Genomic DNA, 7,943 nt, shown 5'->3' with positions numbered 1-7,943 from the left:
GTGCAAATCAGTAGTTGAAACATATTGAAGAGAGTTGTATAGTCATCTCCATAATCAATTTTAGGATGTTTTTTTGTACTTGTTATTAGTTCCCTATCCCCTGCAATCTCTCCTGCCCATACTCCCAAGAAGCCATTGATCCAGTACTGTCTCTATTGATTTTCTCATACTCCTTGTTATTCCCCATTTCCTCCCAACCTCCCCTGCCATCCCCCCAATAATTTTAACAGTTTTATTGACATATAATTCACATATTGTGCAATTCAGTAGTTGAAACATATTGAAGAGAGTTGTATAATCATCTCCATAATCAATTTTAGGATGTTTTTTTGTACTTGTTATTAGTTCCCTATCCCCTGCAATCTCTCCTGCCACAACCCCAAGAAGCTATTAATCTAGTTACTGTCTCCAGGTTTACGTATTCTAGATTTCATAGGAGGAAAAACATTTCAAAACAAAACCAACAACACAGTGTTGAAAAACCTTAGTTGAAAAGATGACAAAATAATAAAAGCTAGGCCAGATTTCAGATGGGTCAAGAGATAATGGTAAGCTGTTAACTTTTAACCTAATTGCATTTGTCCACTTGCCAACACACTGTCTGATAGGTTATTGACATCCCTGGTCAGTGCTCAGAAGGGATTCACCAGACTTACTCCACAAGGGATCCCACAAATGGATTTCTGTTTGTCACTGTCATCCAGAGCCTTATGCAAACGGGGTGCTCAGAATGTAAGCTCTAATACCATTCCCTCCTCCAGTCTTGGCTTTTAGTATTTATAATCCTTGGATCACACAGGCCAGTGTGCATCTTCTATGTGGACTTAACTGTCACTCATTTAGGTAGCTGCTTGTCCCACATCTGTACTGATACTTAATTGGTTCTACTGATGCTCGGTTTGTGGGGGATGCAGGAAATCGGGAGAGTGTAGAAAAGCATGTGTTTATTTTAAGTGGAAAAGAAGTCTATGAGGAAAGAATCTGTTAAGCAGGGTTCTCTAGAGAAACAAAACTAGATAGATGGATAAATAGATAGGCTTATACAGCAAGAAGGAATATAGCAGCTAATTTAATCCACAGCAATACAGAGGGTTCAGCTCAACTCACTTCTGTGGAACAGTTAATTTACTGGAAGTCCTTCAACTCACATGGGCTACTGGGTCCAAGTTCAAGGAAGCACATAGCAGAGTCCTCCTTGGGGCAAAGCAAGCAGATTCCCACAGGCAGCAAGTGGGTCACCAACAGGAGCTCAGAAGGATATCAAATGCAAACAAAGCAAGGCGACAGGATCCACCAGGCCCAAGCGATGTACTGGAGCATGGCAAAGCAGGTCTCGAAGGAGCCTCAAGCTCTAGAGACAGGATCCATGGATTGGCACGGCTCACAGGTTGAATATGAGCTAGCTACAGCAGCAACAGGCTCCAATCCCCAGAGGGGGAGAGGGAGGGCCTTGCAGAGCCATTTATCTCTGCCCTCCAATCAAACCACAACCTGTTAAGTCCCACATGTTCCTATTGGTCAGGTTGACACAAACCTATCACAGAACCAGGTGGAGAAACAAACTGTTAAGGGGGGTGGGGGTGGGGGGAGTCTGCTTAGAAATGACTGAAACCCAAAACCCCCACCCTCCAGAGGCAAGCTGCTGACCGGCTGGGATCGTTTGTTGTCTACTGTGTGACTGCTGCAGCTGTGACCACCGGGAGAGATTAACATGCAGGCCAAGGCTGACCGCTCCAGGGTGGAGAGTCCACCCCCACAGCAGCCCCAGGCCCATTGCCACGAGGCAGAGGTCAGACAACCCTCCATCCTTCTGACCCCAGCTGCTCCTCCCACAACACTGGACCTCGTGCAGACAGCACTCACAATTAGGGGTGCGAGGGTATCAGGATTCAACAACAGGAGAATGTTGTCGGGACCTCAGCCACGTGGTCCCTGGGCCTCTGCCTCAGGGGCTCAGGGAGGCTCCTCTGCCCTGTCCATGGTCTTGGCCTCAGCCGCTGGTCTCCGAACGGCACGCCCACGTTACCTGGGTTTCCCACGTGCTCTGCTGGCGGGGATTCTTCCTGGATGGTCCCAGGAAGTCTGCTCTTTCTGCTTCTGAGGTGGCTCTTACAGCGAGAGCTATGACCACTAAATCTGCCCCACCGCTCCATCAGCGTGGCGCACACTGTATTTGCATAACCCCATCACAATTCCTTGGTGGGAGTTAACAGATAGAGGATCAAAACTCAGTCACTGCCTTGGAGTCTGAATCACTCAGGCCTTAGAAGGCGGGGTCAAACTGCCCTTGGGGGTTTCTGAGGCAATCTGAGTAGAAAGCCTCGTCTTTCTCCTTCAGAGCAGCTGGTAGTTTTGAACTGCTGGTCTATGGGAGAAAAGTTGTTTGCCCCGTAGGCAAACAGGACCACCACCTTCGATGGTTCATGGCCCAGGAGCGGATGCTGATGAGTCAGCCGCCAGAACTGGTGAAGCAATGGCTGGCCTGTTTCTCCACCTGAGATACGCGGACGCGTGCTTATTCCCTGACCAAAGCTGCAGAACGCAGTAGTCTGCAAGCTGAGCAGTTACTTCCAGTTCCCAGCCTCATCCTCCCCTCCTGATTGCGAATCACTTGGCCGATGTGGTCATGCTTCTTTGTAAACCTTCCGAGAATTGTGAACTGTCCCTTTGTGAAATGCTGTCATGAGTTGCAGGCTGCGTGCAAGAAAGTTACACCATCCTCGAATAAAGTTCTGGGCCCTGGAGTGTCTAGTGCTTCAGAGACCCCTGCGCTCCAACTTTGACTATCCCTTTTGTATCTCTTTTTTTTTATTGTTTTATTAGGGGCTCATACAACTCTTATCACAATCCATACATACATCAATTGTGTCAAGCACATTGATCTCATCTGTAAGTTTTCAGTTCGTGCCCTCTGAAACCCAGTCATATGGTGAGATGAGAGTCAGACTCAATAACAGCTCACACAGATCTTGAGGTTGACAGCCCGAAATCTAACTGTGTTAGGTGGGGCCAACCAGAGAAACCAGGGACACACAAGTATGTGTGCGAGAGCTTCCTATCAAGAAGTAATTGTAGATCAGGAAACAGCCCAGCCCAGCCCAACTCAAGTCCACAGGTCCAATACGAGTCCCTGTTCAGACTCACACAAGTCACCAGCAATGATGGGGAATGTAGGCAGAGCACCGGCTGGTGGGTGCAACTTCTTGTGGATCCAATGGTGGTGGACGCATCTGCAGTTGGTGACACAAAAGGTGTTGAAATTGGTGGGTGGCTGGCCAGTTTGCTCTGTAACCTTTCACCCAAATAGTAGTAGGTAAAGTAGCAATTCAGAGCAGGCCCTTTACTCACAAGTACCCCGTCTTTTACTCACGAGTATCCCAGTAACCCAACCCACTGCTGTCAAATGAATGGCAACTCCTAGGACTGTATGGCAGCGGTTCTCAACCTGTTGGTCAAGACCCCTTTGGGGGTCGAACGACCCTTTCACAGGGGCTGCCCAAGACCATCAGAAAACACTTATTTCTGATGGTCTTAGGAACTGAGACACCGCTCCTCTATCCATCATCAGGCAGGTCCGCCCACATGCAGATATGCCCACCTACGAGTACCCAGAATGAAGACTTAGCTATGCTACACCATGCTTCAAGACAAAATTTCATTTATTTGTAATTAGAAATAAATATCTCACAATGTATAATTACATATTGTTTTTGTGATTGACCATTACGCTTTCATGATGTTCAATTTGTAACAATGAAAATGCATCCTGCATATCATATTCACATGACGATTCATAACAGTAGCAAAATCACAGTTATGAAGGAGCCATGAGAGGAGCACGGTGTCTCTAGTCTTGTGTCTGTCTAGGACAGTACACAAGCGTCTGCCCTAGTTGGTTCTCATAAACAGTTTCCGTACTGCGAATGGTAAGATGATTGTGGAAACAGTTGCAAGAGTGTTTCCCTGGTAGAAATGGAAACAACGGTCTGGGCCGAGCTAGGGAACTCACTCTCAAGGCTATGAGAAATTCAAGTGTGGGAATAGCAAACATGCTGGGAACACTGCCAGTATTTAGTAGATAAATAATAAAGCACTGCGGGCCATCAAGGCTGCAGTTTTGTTCCGTCTCTGTCTCTGTCTACTTTGTGCTGTAACCCTGTATTGTCTCTCTGTGTGTGTATGTCTGTTTGGTTCCATGTTCATTCTCCCTACTCAAGAAACCGTGGCATCAGTAGCAAATAATCTTATGGTTGGGGGGGGTGGTCCCCACCACATGAGGAACTGTGTTAAAGGGTGGTGACATTAGGACGGTTGAGAACCACTGCTATATGGGATTCCTGAGACGGTCGATCTTTACAGGAGCAGACAGCCTCATCTTGCTCCTGCACAGCAGCTTGTGGATTTGAACCTCTGATTCTGATGTTAGCTGCACAATGTTTCTGCCCTCCATGGTGCCTCCAGGGATCCTTGTCCCCTGCCTACATATAGACTGGCAAGGGGGGGTGGGGGTGGGGAGTTTGGTCCCGTGCTGTCATTTTGCAACTTCAAGCCCCAACTGTAATCTACAAAGAAGAGAGTCAAGGAGCTCATCATAAATGATGCATGTTTCCCCCCACATATAAGAGCTGGGCCCACCCACATCTCCTGACTGAGTGCCTAATGGGCACCAGGCACCCACATGCTATCCTGGATTCCCAACTTGCCTGGGGGGTGCTGGGTCCAGTGCTCAGGAGGTGATTTTCCGAGATGGAATATTCCCTAACAAAGCTGGACCGGGTTCTCTGGGCTTGGAGCAAAACTGCGTTCCTGGAGAGTCACCATGCCCTCGCACAAGGCAAAAAGGTCCTGTGGTCATTTAAGGAATGGCGTGAGGGTGAGGTGCTCAGATCAGCACAAACAGACCTCTTCTTCCAAGAATGTCTCTGGGTGGGCTAGCCAGGCCCCACCTCCACCTGCTTCTGACCACCCCATCCCCCACCTCAGAACAATGAAATTCGATGCCCCCACAAATCTCCAAACGGACTTGGGGGAGAGAGGACAGCCCAGTGACAATCCCAGCACTAGACGACCCCAAGAAGGGGATGACCCTGGTGTTCCCGCTTTGACAAATCACCAGGGCGTGGCTTTTGTAATTTTAATGTGGCTCCTTCCTGGGTTCTCTGCCTCTGCTTCCTACAGTCCAGCTAGCTCTGGGATGGGGGCGGGGGACCTGAGGGGCCTCCCCAGGAGATGAAACCCTCCCTCAGGCTCACTACTTAATAAAGACCTGTACTGGCTCTGAACCATTCTGGCTGAGCCCGGGGTTGCAGGTGAATCAACAAGGCCAGGGAGGTGAGGGGCCATCCCCAGCCCCCAGCCTCCCAGTACAGGCAGGGACCTGGGATCACTGTTTCCATCTGGGGCCCAGTTCTTCCACCAGGCGTCTAATGGCAGGTTTTCAGCTCTGATATTCTATCAAAGGGCTGTAATGCATAGTCTGTGCCAAGCACTGCCTTCAGAGTGTGGCTGACATTTTATTAGTAGTGTTACTATCGATGCAACAAATGCTTATTGAGTGCTTTCCTCCAGGCAGGCTGCATCAGTGAAAGAGCCGTCCATGCCATGGTTGACTTCACTTATGAGAAACCTCTCTTAGCTTGGTCCACCGCTCGTCTGTCAGCTTGTTGTACGGTGGTGACTCGCGTGTTGCTGTGATGCTGAACGATATGCCACTGGTATGTCAAATGCCAGCAGGGTCACCCAAAGCGAACCGGTATTGGCGGAGCTTCCAGACTAAGAACAGACAATGAACAAAGGACTTGGCCCCTGTAAGGGTTTTGGGGCGTGAAATGGAATTAAAGATTCAATTGGTAAAGTTTTAGAAGCAGGCTTTATTGAGAAGCTTGCGGGCGGGTTCAGTAACTCAGGTATTGAGCTAATGACGCTGCGCGCGAGGGGAATTTCTGGCTGCGTTTTTATATCCCCTGGTGGCAGGCACAGCTGCACACAGGGGCTTCAAAGGGAAGCGCTCATTAATCTTATCTATAGGTCCGGGACGGGTGGAATAAACACATCTTCAAGGAACGTTAATCTTATCTATAGGTACGGGGCGGGGTGGTAAACATATCTTCAAAGAACATTCTTTCTCGGGGATGTCTGGTTCTCAGAACTGGTGATTTTCAGCGAGGGGAAGGGAGGCCGATGTGAGGGAGGCCCATGAGAGGTGAGTTCTGAGAACCACGAAGGTACCGGATTCAAAATGGAGTCCCTTGTGCCAAGACCAGGCAGCCCCACACTTCAGAGGGCGTCGTGGAGGAAAACCTTCCGCACAGCTTGGAACCAAAAATGTGTTTACTTGACTATGCCCAGGCATTCGACTGTGTAGGTCATAACAAACTACGGGTAACCTTGAGAAGGGGAATTCCAGAACCTTGGTGTGCTCATGAGGAACTCACCCATCTACCAAGAGGCAGCTGTGTCAACCGAACAAGTGGATACTGCATGATTTAAAAATCAGGAAAGATGTGCCCAGGGTTGTATCCTTTCACCATACTTATTCAATCTGTATGCAAATCATCAGAGAAGCTGGCTTATATGAAGAAGAATGGGGCATCAAGATTAGAGGAAGGCTTATTAACAACCTGGGATATGCAGATGACACAACCTTGCTTGCTGAAAGTGAGGAAGACCGGAAGCATTTGGTGATGAGGATCAAGGATCGCAGCCTTCAGGATGGGTTATAACTCAATGTAAAGAAGACTCAACTCCTCACCACTGAACCAACAGGTAAAATCATGGTAACTGGGAAAAGGTGAAAGCTGTTAAGATTTTGTCTTGCTTGGATCCACAGATAATGCTCATGGAAGCAGCAGTTAAGAGATCAAAAGACAAGTTGCATTACGTATGCCTGCTGCAAAAGACCTCTTGAAGGATTACTTTGAGGACTAAGATGTGCCTGACACAAGCCATGACATTCTCCATTGGCTTATAGGCATGTGACAGTTGGACATTGAATACGGAAGACAGCAGATGACTTGATGCATTTGAATCGTGGTGCTGGAGAATATTGAAAGTACCACGGAAGTGCTGATCTGTCTTGGAAGAAGTAGGGCCAGAATGCTCGTTGGACATGTTTTGGACATGTTGCTAGGAAAGATCGGTCCCTGGAGAGGACATCATGCTTGGATGGGTGGAAGGGGATGTAGAAGAGGAAGGTCCGCCGCCGCAAGGAGATGGATTGATGCTGCATTACAGCCTTGGAACTTCTAGGCAGCAATTCCACTCTATCCTACAGGGTTGCTATGAGTAGGAATTGACCTGATGGCAATGGATTTGGGTTTGGGTAACAGGAATCGTGTAGGATGGCGAGCCCTGCCTAGGGGCCGCCCTACTGAGCTGTGTGTTGTTGGGCTGCTAACCACAAGGTCAGCAATTCAAACTCACCAATCACTCAGTGGGTGAAAAAGGCTTTCTGCCTTTGTAATGACTCGCCACCTTGGACACCCACAGGGGCAGTTCTACTCTCCCCAGGGTGGCTATGAGCCAGAATTGACCCACAAGCAGTGAGCTTGGGTTTGTTGTTCGCTTAGCAGAATCAGGAAGATGGGCATATATTTTAAAAAATTAAAAATGCACTGTGATCAAGTCAATTACAACTCAGGGTTAGGACAGGGTAGAACTGGCCCTGTGGGTTTCTGAGACGACAGGAACCGGAAGCTTCATCTTTCTCTGGGGGTGACGGTGGGTTGAAGAGAGTGGGAGGATGAGGGATCTGCTGATTTTGCGGTTAGGAGTCCCAGGGCTCTTCCTGGTCACCAATAGCTAAAAGTGACTTCCGTGGCACCTAACAAACGCCACCCACCGGAAGCAAGCAGTATAAGAAAAAATAAAACGACAACGTGGCAAAGAGTTTTAAAGGCATATCTTACTGAAGCCCACCTCATCAGTCTACTTTTCAGAGAATA

Source organism: Echinops telfairi, unplaced genomic scaffold, assembly GCF_000313985.2.
Source record: "Echinops telfairi isolate 266 unplaced genomic scaffold, ASM31398v2 ScPeMD7_2;HRSCAF=8, whole genome shotgun sequence".
Lineage (NCBI taxonomy): Eukaryota > Metazoa > Chordata > Mammalia > Afrosoricida > Tenrecidae > Echinops > Echinops telfairi.
This window is presented reverse-complemented; position numbering follows the sequence as displayed.